This window comes from Lucilia cuprina, chromosome 4 (genome assembly GCF_022045245.1).
Source record: "Lucilia cuprina isolate Lc7/37 chromosome 4, ASM2204524v1, whole genome shotgun sequence".
In the NCBI taxonomy this organism is placed as follows: Eukaryota; Metazoa; Arthropoda; class Insecta; order Diptera; family Calliphoridae; genus Lucilia; species Lucilia cuprina.
This window is the reverse complement of record NC_060952.1, coordinates 33,681,156-33,696,473: the sequence shown is the minus strand read 5'-3', so window position 1 is coordinate 33,696,473 and position 15,318 is coordinate 33,681,156. Positions and strand designations below refer to the sequence as shown.

At 26.3% G+C, this 15,318-nt stretch overlaps 1 long non-coding RNA gene across 1 annotated transcript; it reads right to left on the bottom strand.

Annotated features, from left to right (window-relative positions):
- Nucleotides 1–9,629: 9,629 nt before the first annotated feature.
- On the bottom strand, nt 9,630–14,309 carry LOC124419397. Its single transcript, XR_006940555.1, has 3 exons — nt 14,251–14,309; nt 14,063–14,155; nt 9,630–9,862 (listed from the first exon to the last, which is right to left on the bottom strand). It is a non-coding gene; the product is annotated as an uncharacterized LOC124419397 (long non-coding RNA).
- Nucleotides 14,310–15,318: the final 1,009 nt, after the last annotated feature.

Here is a 15,318-nt window from a genome sequence, read left to right as displayed (position 1 = left end):
AAAGATATTTGATTTCTGTGATTTATTTTCTCTACAGAAATTATAATCTATAACTTTTATTTATAACTTTTATTTTAATTCAAAGTTTAATTTTATTTTAAAAAGTTCATTTTACTTTTTAATGCTGGTTAAACATATTTAATAGACATTTAGTAATTTAATAAATTTCATAAGCATATTTATAGATCATTAACCTTTGCAAAAAGTTTTTATTATTAATTTATCTTCATTTACTCTTTAATTTACTCAGTTACCAAATTTTTATAAACATTTGACTAATAGTTACAGACAACATATAATGAAAATTTTCATGTTTTTCTAAACAATTTATTTTAAGCGTTTATTTAATGATATTTACTATTTGTTTAATAAGAAAAAAATATGTTGTTAAAGTCATTGTAATATATATTAAACAAATAAACAATTATTGACAGTTTATATATAATTAGTAGACAAAATCAACTAAATAAAGCAAAACATTTGCAAAAGTTTAATAGAAAAATAAAATTGCTTATAATCCCAGCGAAAAGTTTTGAACGACTTGTACTTAAGGGACAACTTATTTTTCTTTGATTGTTTTATACACTTTCTATAAATTGAATGTACTCTAATGCAGACTAGTTATAGACTAGACTATAGACAAAACTATAGACTAGACTACAGACTAGACTAGACTATAGACTAGGCTATAGATTAGACTATAGACTAGACTAGACTAGACTATAGACTAGACAATAGACTAGACTATAGACTAGACTATAGACTAGTCTATAGACTAGAGTATAGACTAGACTATAGACTAGACTATAGACTAGACTATAGACTAGACTATAGACTAGACTATAGACTAGACTATAGACTAGACTATAGACTAGACTATAGACTAGACTAAAGACTAGACTATAGACTAGACTATAGACTAGACTAAAGACTAGACTATAGACTAGACTATAGACTAGACTATAGACTAGCAAAATCTAAAGCATTGCAGTAATCTGGAATATTTTAAAACTATTTTTTAATAAATAATTGTACAATTTATATACTACAACACTAGCGTAATAACAAAAAGCTTAAAAATATAAAGAAGAACGAATTTTGAAAAATATATAAAGTTAAACATTATGAGAAATGTCAGCCTTGAGCAGACATACTTAACTGTTTTGCTGGATTGCATTCCTTGAATATCACGCTTGTTAAAGACCCTGAAAATATGCTATATAAAAGAATCAAGCAAAGCAGTCAAATACTTTTGTACCATCAAATAAATGTATTCGCATACAAAATAACAACAAGTAGCATAGTTATTTTTACTCAAAGATAAAAAACAAAAAAAAAAACACTTGAAAAAGTCAGAACATCAAAGCCATGTATTCATTCTATGCAAATGAACATTTTTATTTTAACATTACACAAAAGCAAGCAAACGTGTCGTAAGAATATTTAGAAATACATACATATACTATATATTTATTTTTGCAAATTAAATGCTGCATATCATTAATAATATTTTCCAAATGAATTCCTTATTTAAAGATCTGTGAACAAAAACAGCAGAAACAGAAAAACCCATAAAAATCAAGTCATAAATTCTCCATACAGTGTGCGAAATACATTTTGAAGGATTTACTATTTTATTTTATTGTTCACAAGAAAATAAAATGTACATAAATAAAATGGGAAAAAAGTGCTGCTTTAAAAAAAAAAAAGATTTTCAACAATGAAATATTTGTTTTTATTTGTAAAACGTGAATTTTATACCTTTATGCTTAATGGGTTTTCTGGTAGAGACTCATGAACAGTGGGCCTAGTGCTGTTAATAGATATGTTTGCTGTTAAGAAGTTTTTGAAAAAGATATAAACATAAAAAGAATTAAAGAATTAAAAGTTACCAAAAAGTCTCCTCTTAAAATGTATCTGGATCCTGTCCATCTCAGGATGGGCATTAAAAAAAACTTAAAAAGTATAAAATTTTCTTACATGTATACTCATTTACATGTATACTCATACATAGTTATGGTAACTGTGTTTTTTAATTATGGTTAAATTTATGATTGAAGTTTAAACATATTATGGTTATTGTAATTATTTCAAAATATAATATTACGATTTAATACAGTGCGAATGTTTGATCATAATATATTTCTATTTATAATAATATGATCTAATTTAATCATATTATGATCCATTTTCATATACAGTGGGCGTTGTGCTGTTAACAGATGTTTGAGGTTCAGATTTTGTGAAAAAAATTTAAACGTAGAAAGAATTCAAGAATTAAAAGTTTTTAAAAAGTCTCCTCTTAACAATTCTCATTACATTGTCCTTCTAATTGTGTATTTTTACATTCAGTATTAAATAAAATCAAAAGTATCAACAAGTTCCCTTGTAGTATAAACATATTATGGTTATTGTAATTATTTTAAAATATCATATTATGTTCCATCATATTATTTTTATCTATTTATTTTGTATGGAGGGTAGGATCAATTATAGGTCGATTCTCAAGCAATATGGTTGAGATATTATTAGAACGAATTAAACCAATAGAAAAGATTTAAGCTCCTTGATCTACCCTATCGGAACTTTCTGCAGACATATAAACCGACATATGTGAATCTAATATGGATCCAATTATTCTATGTGTTGCAAACGTAATGTCAAAACGATGGATTTAAAAACAATAAGGAAATAAAGGGGTAAAAAAGTAGTTGGAAGTCAAAACCGGAAATTTCAACAGATAACTAGATTTGTGTATCGTTAAAATTGTAGTGTTATATATTCTGAAACTCAATTTTCTAGAGAGATGTTCCTGAGAGATGTAAGATATGGTATAACAAGTTGTTTGGATCTAATTTCAATGAAATCCTGGTAATAATAGGGAATGTGTTCTATTATCTATCAATGTAAAGAACCCCTTTACATTGTTTCTTATATCAATTACATTCGCTTTCCATTACCGAGAAGTTGGTAAAAACTTGATGCAGAACTTATCTATGAAAGAGTTTCAGATATGACTCTCTTCTAGTCCAATACTCTTACGGCTTATCTATTAATATCTATCCATTTTTGCATGAGGTGATAGTAGGAATTCCCGCCTCTTTTTGTCTCCTTATTTAGAGACATCTGTATAATACAGAATTGAGGTTTGCTAGGACCAAAGTTCCCAAATATTATCGGACTACGATTATTCGTGTATATACACCAAATATATAAGTTAATTAGCTGGAAATGTTAGAAATATAGCCAACGACTTCTGGTCTAATATATTGTAATACTAACTACCCAGCATAAACTTGTAACCGCTTACCTATCACTACTTACTTCTCAATGACTACAACATATCGTTCTGATTAGAAAGATGTAATTTAATAACGTCTTTTAAAGAATGTTAATATAAATATATTGTAATTCCTAAGTTAGCTACTTTGGTAAGAGATAAAGCTGTATATGTTTTTGCACACGATCTATATTGACTAATTTTTCTTATTACTTGTAAGCGATTATATCCTCAATGACATCACCATGTTAAAATAGTGATTTAAGCTCCTTACCTGGTAATTAAAGTTTTTGCTGGATACTAACTGGAAACAAACACATTTCATATAAAGATAAGTGTCAATCGGTTGTTAGTGTCGCTTCGTATCATACGTTTCGATCGTAGGAATGTCTAGAAATATTTATAAAGCTGTAATGGATCAGATCCATCAGATTATATACACTGAAAATAATCCATGCTAATTTATGAAAACATTATTCCGTAATATTTGTGAAAATTTCATGTTTTTGCTGGATACTAACCGGAAATACATACATTTCTTATAAAGATAAGTGTCACTCGGTTGTGAGTGCCGCTTCGTATCTTACGTTTCGATCGTAGAAATGTCTAGAAATATTTATAAAGCTGTAATGGATCAGACCCATTTGATTATATACACTGAAAATAATCCATGCTTAAATTAATGAAAAAATAATTTCTTAATATTTATGAAAATTTCATGTATAATACGAAAAAATACTTTTTTTGTATTTTACGAAAGTATGAAACCCTCGTTTCGTTACGCTTTATAAGATGAGTACTTATTAAAATTTTTATACAAAGCCGTTCTTTAATAAACATCAGTAATTTGTAATTCATTACACTTTATGTTCTTTTTTTTTGTTTTTTTGCGTTTAACAAATAAAAGTGTTTACAGTTGTTTAATTTTATATGCAAATAAATTAAAATTATTACATTTTTTTTCTTCTTTTTTTTGTTGCTAACCGGAAACACTTACATTTCTTATAAAGATAAGTGTCACTCGGTTGTGAGTGCCGCTTCGTATCTTACGTTTCGATCGTAGAAATGTCTAGAAATATTTATAAAGCTGTAATGGATCAGACCCATTTGATTATATACACTGAAAATAATCCATGCTTAAATTAATGAAAAAATAATTTCTTAATATTTATGAAAATTTCATGTATAATACGAAAAAATACTTTTTTTTGTATTTTACGAAAGTATGAAACCCTCGTTTCGTTACGCTTTATAAGATGAGTACTTATTAAAATTTTTATACAAAGCCGTTCTTTAATAAACATCAGTAATTTGTAATTCATTACACTTTATGTTCTTTTTTTTTTTTTTGTTTTTTTGCGTTTAACAAATAAAAGTGTTTACAGTTGTTTAATTTTATATGCAAATAAATTAAAATTATTACATTTTTTTTCTTTTTTTTTTTTGTTGCTATAAAATTTACACTTCAACATATTTATGTTGTTCATATTCCCCACTTGAGTGTGTTTTTGCATAAAACAAATGATATTAACCACAAGGACAATTTATTTGAAGAATTTTTATTTTGGTAAACACATTAAAGAGGTCTCTCTTTAAAAGCTTAAGCAAATTTATGGCAACTTAATTATCAACTAGAGACAGTGGCACTAAAAAATATGCTACTTATCGTGAAAAAAGCCCTAGCAAATGTTTTTATTTAAAACTGTTTTTAAAATTTCAATTATGATAAATGTCTAAGTGCATTGTGGTCATAAAAGCGACGTAAAACTCTTATTAAAATATGGAGTCTTGAAATAGAATTTTTGTTAAGTTAACTTGCAATAGTTTTTTAAACTTACACCTCTTTATCAGGGGTGGTCAATGTATGATTTCATTACTAAAAAGAATTTTGTTGAATTGATGCTACGTTTTAACTTATTTTTTCTTTAGCTAATTATACTCTACACCACTATAGTGGGGAAAAGTATGATAGGTTTATGCTGGTGTTTGTAACACCCCAAAAATTGGTTCTACAACCACTTTAGAGTGGAGTGAGTATGTCCGTCTGTCTGTTTGTCTGTATGTCTGTATGTCTGCATGTCTGTCTGTCTGTTTGTCTGTTTGTCTGTCTATCTGTCTGTCTGTCTGTCTGTCTGTCTATCTGTCTGTTTGTCGGCCTGTCTATTACATTGTATGCTTGTCTGTCTGTCGATTGTCTTTCTTTCGGTTCGTCTGTAGATGGAAATCTTGTGTCACGTATGTGCATGTATTTGTCACACCTACAAATATTGGCCCTATAACCACTTTAGAGTGGACTACGTCCGTCCGTCTGTCTGTCGTTCTGTGTGTCTGTCTGTCTATCCGTCTGCAGATGTAAACCTTGTGAGCACGCTACAGGTCACAATTTTACACATGCTTTTATATATATACGCTCCCACCAAATATATTAAATGATTTTGTATTTCTCAAAAAATTGGCAAAACTTTCTTTAATATAAGTCTAAATGATACAATTATTCGTAATGATAGGTATTCATTAGACCCTAGCCCCCACACAAAGAACACTTCAGAAAATGGCTTAAAGGTCAAAACCCACGATTCAATTCTGCATAAATAACTTCAATAATGTCAACGTAAATCCTTCTACCAAAATGTATAAGGATTGGGACATATTAACTCCCTACCCCCCGTATAGCCCTTTTTAAATATTTCCGAAAAAAGTAAAAATCGAAATAAATTATATATTTAAAAAATAATTAAAATTTTTAACATTTTCTCTGATGTAGGGTATCATATGATGGGTCATAAACGACTATACATTTTTACTTGTTTTAAATCTTAATTTATTTACCAATATATGGCAAATAATGAGCAGCAACCGCGGTAGAAAAATGTTTTCATTCTCTTTTTACTCATAAATATATAGTTTAAGAAGGAAACGGAAGTAAACAAGACAAAACACGAAAACTACGAAAAACCCCTTAAAGTCATGAAGTGATGATAGTAGGAATGAAAGGCAAAAATATATGTAAAAATAATAACAACAATAACTACAAGTACGTCCAAGTACCATCACTTTCCTCATTTCACTTACTCAATATCTGTAATGAAAAAGTTTATTTTTTGTTGTTCTTCTACTTTTATGGATGTTGTTGATACCATGGATGACATTGGCAGTATAAAGAATAAAATAAAATATTTTTGTTTAAATTTTATAACAACATGCACGCAATCTAAATTGAGTATATCAATAAAAGTTTAACCAAACAAAAGGCAAAAAAAAAAAAAATAAGAAAAATATCGAAAACTTTATAAATACATTAACAACTGCATGTTACTCAGAAAATATTTCTGAAAAAACATATATTCAAAGAAAAAAATATATAAAATTTATTTTAAAATAACTAAAGAAACTTTTATGCAGCATAATACTATTTGAATGAAGAAGAAAGTTTGAAAGTTTTTTTTAAATTAAATTGCAATGGAATTATATTTCTATTTAAAAAAATCACTTAAATTAAATAATAATTTTAAAAGGTTTTTAACCTTAAATAACACACAATTTATAAGGATTTCCTGTATACTTATTATACCTGACAAAGTTTTTTTTTTATTTTTGTTAATTTTCCAGCTGATTAATTCTTTATCTTTTGTTGTTATTAATAATTTTGTTATAAAGTGTCAATAATTTGATCGATATTTAATTTAAATTTAAGAAAAAAAAACTAGAAGCATAAAAACTGATTATATTTATTGAAACATTGAGAATTTTTTTAAAATTTTAAATAATATATATCATATGTCGATATTAATATGAAGTTTATGGAGATTTACGAAATTGTTTTTATAAGAAATTGGAGCCATTAACGTAGGATAGGTTAGCATGTCGATGCTTTTGTTAACATTTAAAATTTGCTATAACTCCCAATACTCAGATGTAATCCAATTCAAAGACATTGCCGGGTAGAGAGTTTGACTGGGGCGGTACATCTCTCAAATAATAACGCACATACACAAGTATGTGTGTATTTACAAGACTGGAAATTAATCCAAAGTGAGCCCATAAAAAAGTACCTAAGGTAGAAGGGGGATCATTAGCCATAGGGGCATCTCTGTCAATGCGAATAACTTTTGTTTTCGTTTATCGATTATCTATCATCCGTGAAAATTTGAAACAAAAACTTAACAATAGTAGGGTAGGCTGACATGATTAATTGTTTTTCAAAGGGCTGTGAAAATATTTCAGAAAAAATTAAAAAAAGTTAAAAAAATATGTACATGAAGATGACTTAGGTAAGATTGGAAGGAATAATACTAAAGCCAACATATCTAAGTATCCGAACCAAAAAAAATTAAGAATACGTATTGTGGTTTTAATTTAAAAAAGTGGCGTATGGTCCCCCTTCTACCCTACTATGGTAAGGTGTCAATATCTCCAGTATCATGTAAATTGCAGCTATAAGACACATTAGGTTTCCTTTATATACTTTAACATTTTAATTCCATTTACTCCCCTTAACTCTTTAAAGTTCTGAAAGAAATAAGATTCAAAAAAATGAAATAGATAGAAAGTATCTTCTTTCTCCTTGTTGCACTATCGGCAAGTGTTATCATTACATAACCTAATTTTCTTAAGGAAATATATTAGCTTATTATGTCCAGGGATTGTAAATTATTCCTAGTTCGTATTATTCTAATTCCAGAAGTTTTCTTAATGTCCTTTTGTCTTCTGGTCTCCATAGAGTTTTCGTTTAAATATATAACTAACTAAATAATTAATAAATATATTAGTTAGTTAGTTAGTTAGTTAGTAAGTTAGTAAGTTAGTAAGTTAGTAAGTTAGTAAGTTAGTAAGTTAGTAAGTTAGTAAGTTAGTAAGTTAGTAAGTTAGTAAGTTAGTAAGTTAGTAAGTTAGTAAGTTAGTAAGTTAGTAAGTTAGTAAGTTAGTAAGTTAGTAAGTTAGTAAGTTAGTAAGTTAGTAAGTTAGTAAGTTAGTAAGTTAGTAAGTTAGTAAGTTAGTAAGTTAGTAAGTTAGTTAATTACTTAATTAGTTAATTAGGTAATTAGTTAGTTAGTTAGTTAATTAGGTAATTAGTTAGTTAGTTAGTTAGTTAGTTAGTTAGTTAGTTAGTTAGTTAGTTAGTTAGTTAGTTAGTTAGTTAGTTAGTTAGTTAGTTAGTTAGTTAGTTAGTTAGTTAGTTAGTTAGTTAGTTAGTTAGTTAGTTAGTTAGTTAGTTAGTTAGTTAGTTAGTTAGTTAGTTAGTTAGTTAATTAGTTAGTTAGTTAGTTAGTTAATTAGTTAGTTAGTTAGTTAGTTAGTTAGTTAGTTAGTTAGTTAGTTAATTAGTTAGTTAGTTAGTTAGTTAGTTAGTTAGTTAGTTAGTTAGTTAGTTAGTTAGTTAGTTAGTTAGTTAGTTAGTTAGTTAGTTAGTTAGTTAGTTAGCTAGTTAGTTACTTAGTTATAAATCATAATAATTGTCCAAAGATTTAAAAAGCGCTCATCTTTCAAAGATATTAAATATAGAAAATACTGTGAATGCTATTGTTGATTTGATAAGTTTTTTCTCTGTAAACTCTTTCCATTTGCAGGATTGATTACTTTTCACAATTTATGTTGATTTATCAATTGAAAATGGTTAAACTTCCTTGTATAAAGAAATTCTTAAGAATTCTTTTTTTAAACAAAATACATTTGCTGTGTGGCAAGCTACATAGGTTTAATAATTTTCTTAAGAAAATTGAGTGTAATAATATTTGTAGTAAATTTTCAATTTATGTGCAAAAAATAAACACTTTTGTTTTGAAATATGAAAAAAAAAAAAAAATTAAATGCTCGTGTTCTGTTTGTAAGAGATTTTGAAAATGACGGCTTATTTACACTTGTTAGGAACTAAACAAAAAGGTTGAAATTCCTTTAAGGATTTCTATTTGTTATAAATATATTTTAAGTCCTATTTATGTTTTTGTCATATTTCTATAAACATTCATATCCACATTCATATCACTTTCATTTCTTCTATTTTTTCGAATTTATTTTTTTTTGTTTGATTTTTATTTCTTTTTTAAAGACTTATTTACATGTTGTTAGGGATATGACGAGTGTTTGGTGTTAAGAAAAGTCTTTTGGGGTTTTACCAGCACGATATGTACATATTTAGTTTTTTTATTGTTGTTGTTTAAACAAGATTTTATTACGTTTTTGCCTTTATTTGTGTTATTTTTTTTTTCTTCTTGCAAACAAATATGGTTAAACACTTCATAGACTTATGTAAATATTACAAAACAATGAAAAATTTTAAAATCCTTATAAAAGCTTTAAATTTATAGAAAAAAAAGAGAGAAAAAATACTTAAATATGAAAGAAGGTTTACATGACAATTGATTAAACCGTAAAATAATAAAAAAATAAGTAAAATGTAAAGCCAGCTTAAGTATTTGAGTTTTATAATCATCTCCTACTCATCTCTTCTGTTCAGGATTTATCCTATCATTTCTTCTTTTCTGTTTTCTTTTCTCTTGGGTTTACTTATAGCACAGGATATACGTGCGTATATTTAATATCCTTTTTGACATTCTTGTAGATATAAGCATATAAAAATAAATTCTATAAATAATTGCAATAAGAAAAAGAAAAATTAAATTTTATTTATTAAATTTTCTTTTAAAGATTTTTAAGTCACTTAAACAATAAAACAACAGACATTACTGAATTCATTTATTGTCATGTATAAATTCGTTACAATATTTTACATTGTTGCCACTAAATTATTTTCGGTCTGCAACAGAATACAAATGAATGAAATGAAGACAATTGCGGAAACCATTAAAATCCAATTAAACACACATACACACGTACATTTGGCGTTCTTAATGTAGGCGTATGATGAATATTTTTTGTTGTTGATAAAACTTAAATTTTGTGTATTGCATAAAGTGTCAACATCGTAATTATTGTTATCATCATCATGATACACTACATCACGGGCTGACTGATAAAGTGAAAAAAAACATTTTTTTTTTAAGAATTGCCCAACACACTGGAGTATTGAAAAATGCCCTTAAATAAACATTTCCTTTAACTAACATACACTAGCCTTTATGATTTACGAGCCTCTATATAAATATTTAAACTTGCAACATGTAACAGTCGTTCATCATTTCGCTGTTGAAGCATTAAATAAAATTGTAATAAAGTTTTAACTTATAGAGCACAATCATGTACGTACGTATGTATGTATGTATGTATGTATGTATGTATGTATGTATGTATGTATGTATGTATGTATGTGTGCCTGTACTTTGAAAACATTTACAACCATACCTTTAAAATTCATATAGATTTTACATTAATAAAATTGAAAAAAAAACCAACTGAGAAAATTGCTTGCACTATGGCCGTACAAAGATTTTATAATGGGAGGAAAAATTTTGATATTTCATAAAGAATCTATAAAATTTAGTTATTTGCAAAATTTTTAAGCGATTTTTTAACGTTATCGATAACTTTTCTAATCAAATCTAAAGTCGTCAACTATTTTGCTATAGAAATTCTCTGCTACAAATTTATACAAAGTGATAGCTATCGCAAACTATTCCTTTGAAAGTTATATGCATAACATTATCTAAAGAAAGTTTAAGTTATCGATAATTTTAATAGAGAATATAAATTGTCGATAGCTTGTTTATCAGTAACTTCCTTAGAAGTAAAATTTTTGAAATCTTTTCTAAATAATGTCACAGTTAACGTTAAAAATTATTAGGAAAGTCAAAGCCATCTATAACAAAATCTATTTTATTGACAATATTCTAAAGTTAATCTATATAAAGAAAGAAGTTATCGGTAATTTTTCTATGATGTTTTGTTTAAAAATGTCGAAGTCTATTTGTAAAAAATAATAAATAATTAAAAACTTTCTACAGAAAAACAAAGTCATCGAGTTTTTTTTCTCAAGAAACACAATATTGCAGGTAATATAAAGATAGAAAATCAATGTTATCGATAACTTTTTTTCAAATCTAAGTTATTAAAAAGTTTTCTAACGAATAACAAAGTTATCGATTACTGTTTCTAAGAAAATCAATATTTTAACATATTAAATCTAAGTTTTATATAGACAATGAAGTAATCGATAAGTTTTTTAATGAAATAGTATGTTTCGATAACTTTTCTAAAAAAGTTAAAAGTTAATTTTCTACAAAAATTAAATTTTTGTAAATTTATCAAGAAGTGAATTTATAGAGAATTTTTCTAGACAAAATGAAGTTACTCTTAACTTTTTTAAAGATATTCCAAGTTATCGATTATTTTTTTAAAAAAATTTAAGTTATCGATAAGTTTTCTAAAGAAAAACAATGTTGACTGTAATAAAAAGATTAAAAAACAATGTTATTGATCAGTTTTTTATACGAAATTAAAGTTATCGGTAACTTTTTTTAAATCTAAGTTTTCTAATGAAAGTCAAAGTTATCGAAAATCAATATTCTACTAATAATCTAAGTGAAAGCTAAATTTTATATAAACAGAGATTTAACGATAATTTTTCTGTAAAAAATTATGTTTTGATATTTTGTCTAGAAAAATCAAAGTCCATTTTATAAAAAATCGCAGTTATCGTAAATTTATCAAAGGAAATCAAAGTTATAAATAAACTAAGGTTTTTGGTTATATTATGAAAGAAACCCGATGTTGTCGATAAGATTCATCTACAAAACACCAGTAACCGAAAACTTATTTTAATAAAAATTTTAGTAATCGATACATTTATTAAGGAAATACTAAGTTATCGATACAAAACTAAAGTTATCAATAACTTTTCTTAGAAGACCTAAGCTATAAGTCTAAAAATTATTTTTATAAAAAATTTTATCGATAACTATTCTACACAAATCTAAAGTGATTGGTTGAGTTTTTAAGAAAATCAAAGTTATCGATAAGTTTTCTACTTTCTAAGCAAAATCAAAGTTATAGATAATTTTCTAAAAAAAAACAATTTTGGCGTTGATATTACAATAGAAAACCAATGATATCGATAACTTTTTTACACAAAACAAAAGCAATTAATAATTATTTTAAAGAAAATCTAAATTATCGATAAGTTTTCTAAATAAAGTTAAAGTTATCGACTTTCTTAGCAAAATCTAAGTTATCTATAATTTGTATAAAGAAAAACAATGTTGTCGTTAATATAAAGATAGAAAACCAATGTTATCGATAACTTTTCTACACAAAACTAAAGTAATTGGTTGTTTTTTTATAAAATCTAAGTTATCGATAAGTTTTTTTTAACGAAAATCAAATTTATCGACTTTCTAAGCAAAATCAAAGTTATCTATAATTTGTATAAAGAAAAACATTGTAGTTGTTGATATAAAGATAAAAACCCGATGAAATCGATAACCTTTCTAAACAAAACTAAAAAGAAACAAAAATAACTAAATTATCGATAAGTTTTTTAACAAAAGTCAATGTTATTGACTTTCTAAGCAAAATCAAAGTTATCTATAACTCGTATAAAGAAAATCAAGGTTGTCGTTGTATAAATATAAAAACCCGTTGTAATCGATAAACTTTCTAAACAAAACTAAGGTAATTGGTTTTTTTTTTAAGAAAATCAAAGTTATCGATAAGTTTTCTAACGAAAGCTAAAGTTTTCGAATTTCTAAGCTAAATCAAAGTTATAGATAGTTTTCTGAAAAAACACAATTTGTTATATCAATAGAAAACCAATGTTATCGATAACTTTTCTACACCAAACAAAAGCAATTAATAATTATTTAAAAGAAAATCTAAATTATCGATAAGTTGTCTAAAAAGGTCAAAGTTATCAACTTTCTAGGTAAAATAGGAGTTTTCGATAATTTCTTTTGAAGAAAAACAATTTTGTGGTCGATATAAAGATAGGAAACCAAAGTTGTCGATAACTTACACAAAACTAAAGTAATTGGTATTTTTTAGGATAATCTAAGTTATCGATAAGTTGTCTAACGAATGTCAACGTTTTTGACTTTCTAAGCAAAATCAAAGTTATTGATAAATTTAAAAAGAGAAAAACAATGTTGTCTTTGATATAAATATAGAAAACTGAAGTTATCGATATTTCTTTTACACAAAACTATAGTAATTGGCCATTTTTTAAAGATAATCCAAGTTATCGATAAGTTTTCTAACGAAAGTCGAAAGTTTTTCTAAATAACATTAAAATTATGCACAACTTTTCCATAGAAAATTAAAGTTATCAATAACGTACTTATGAAATTCAATGTTATTGAAAAATTATCTATAGAAAATTTATGTTATCGATATCATTCTTTGGAATATCTATTAATTCTACAGAGAAAATTTCTTCTAAAGGAATTAAAATTTATTGCCGATATTCAAAATTCAAGAGAATTTTGACAGAAATTTAAAAAAATATTAAAAAGCAACAATTGATTTCACATAAAAAAAATTCAATAGAATTTTGACAGAAATTTTAAAAAAATATTAAAAAGCAACAATTGATTTCACATAAAACCTCAACCCACTGTGCTGCCGAACAAACATTCCAGAGTCCAAACACACCATAAATAAATTAATATTAAAATATGACCTCCATTAAAAAAAAAAAAAAATAATCGTTAAATTTCGTTCATAAACTTCAAATGGTAAAACAAATTTTATTTTACTTAATTACTAAAGAATATAGGGCACAAAATAAAACACAAAATAAAAACTCACTTCTCAAACAAACAGGAAAAACAATTTTATTTTTCTTTTAAGAATTTAAGAAATTTAAGAAAAAACTAATTTAATATAATTTCCTACCTTAACATTGTAACATTAAGAGTATTTCATCCATAAATAGTCTAAAACATCTCGTAATTTGCGGAAAATTACTTTAAAGATTTAGACTAATGGCTAAAAAAAATGAATAAATAATTTATCTTTTTTAATTTTATTCTAAACAATAGAAGGAGGAGATGTAATTTTAATTTTCTTCACTTAACACACACACAAATCCTAGCCATCTTGCTGGGGACATGACTATGTAGTTGTAATAATGTACAAATATCCACGGCTTTGGTTATTAAACTTATTTAGTAGAATGTTCATGATTTTTATTCTTTTCACATTTTAATTTTCTTTATTTTTTTACTTTTAAATGCCAACATTTTGATTTTATGAATGAATTTTTGATTTTTTACTATAGGTTTTTCCTTAAGTTTATTTACTTTTTTTAGTTTTATGGCTTAAAAGCTTTAAGATTATAGAAAATTGTTTTGTCCAGTCAAGTGCAATGAGAAATTTTAATTTGAACTTTTTTTTCATGCCATTTATTCGCTGATTTACGCAAGCAAATGCATATATTAACATGTTTTAAGAAAAAGAAAATGGAAGAAATTATATTAATAAAAATTATGGTTTCGATACATTTTATCATGGACAAGGTTTGGTCAATATAGAGATTGAGACACACACACACACCAAACCACTTCTTTCAAGAAGCCCTTTGCTGGGGTTTAGTTGTTTAGTTAGTTAGTTAGTTAGTTAGGTTGATAGGAGGATGTATACTACATCAAATCCGAAAAAAATACACCTAGGCTAAAATCGGGCCTGTTGTACGCTTCTTATCATGACAAAAAAAAAGAGAACTGAATGAATTATTTTTCAGTGTTCAGAAACTCAGTTTTCTGAACGTAATTCTCAATAATCTTTCGGACTAACATCACTTCCAAGATACTTGGATCTAACATCGACGAACTCCCGACAGTGGCAAAGAAAGTGCTCCAGAGTTTCACTGTCCTCTCCACATACTCTACATACGTCTGAATCCGCACGTCCAAATGTTGCATAAATGTACGAGAACATTTATGCAAAATTTGCACAATTTGTCCACTCAGAATACGTACTATCATACTAACTTCAGACTTGTTCATTTTGAGGAGATTTTTCGTCTTGCTCTCATCAGGGTCACTCCATAGGATTTTCGTGGTTCTACCCACTGTTTCATTATTCCAAGAAGTCTTATGTGATTCTCTTGTCCATATTTTTAGTTCAGCTTTTGTTGTGTCGAATGGTTT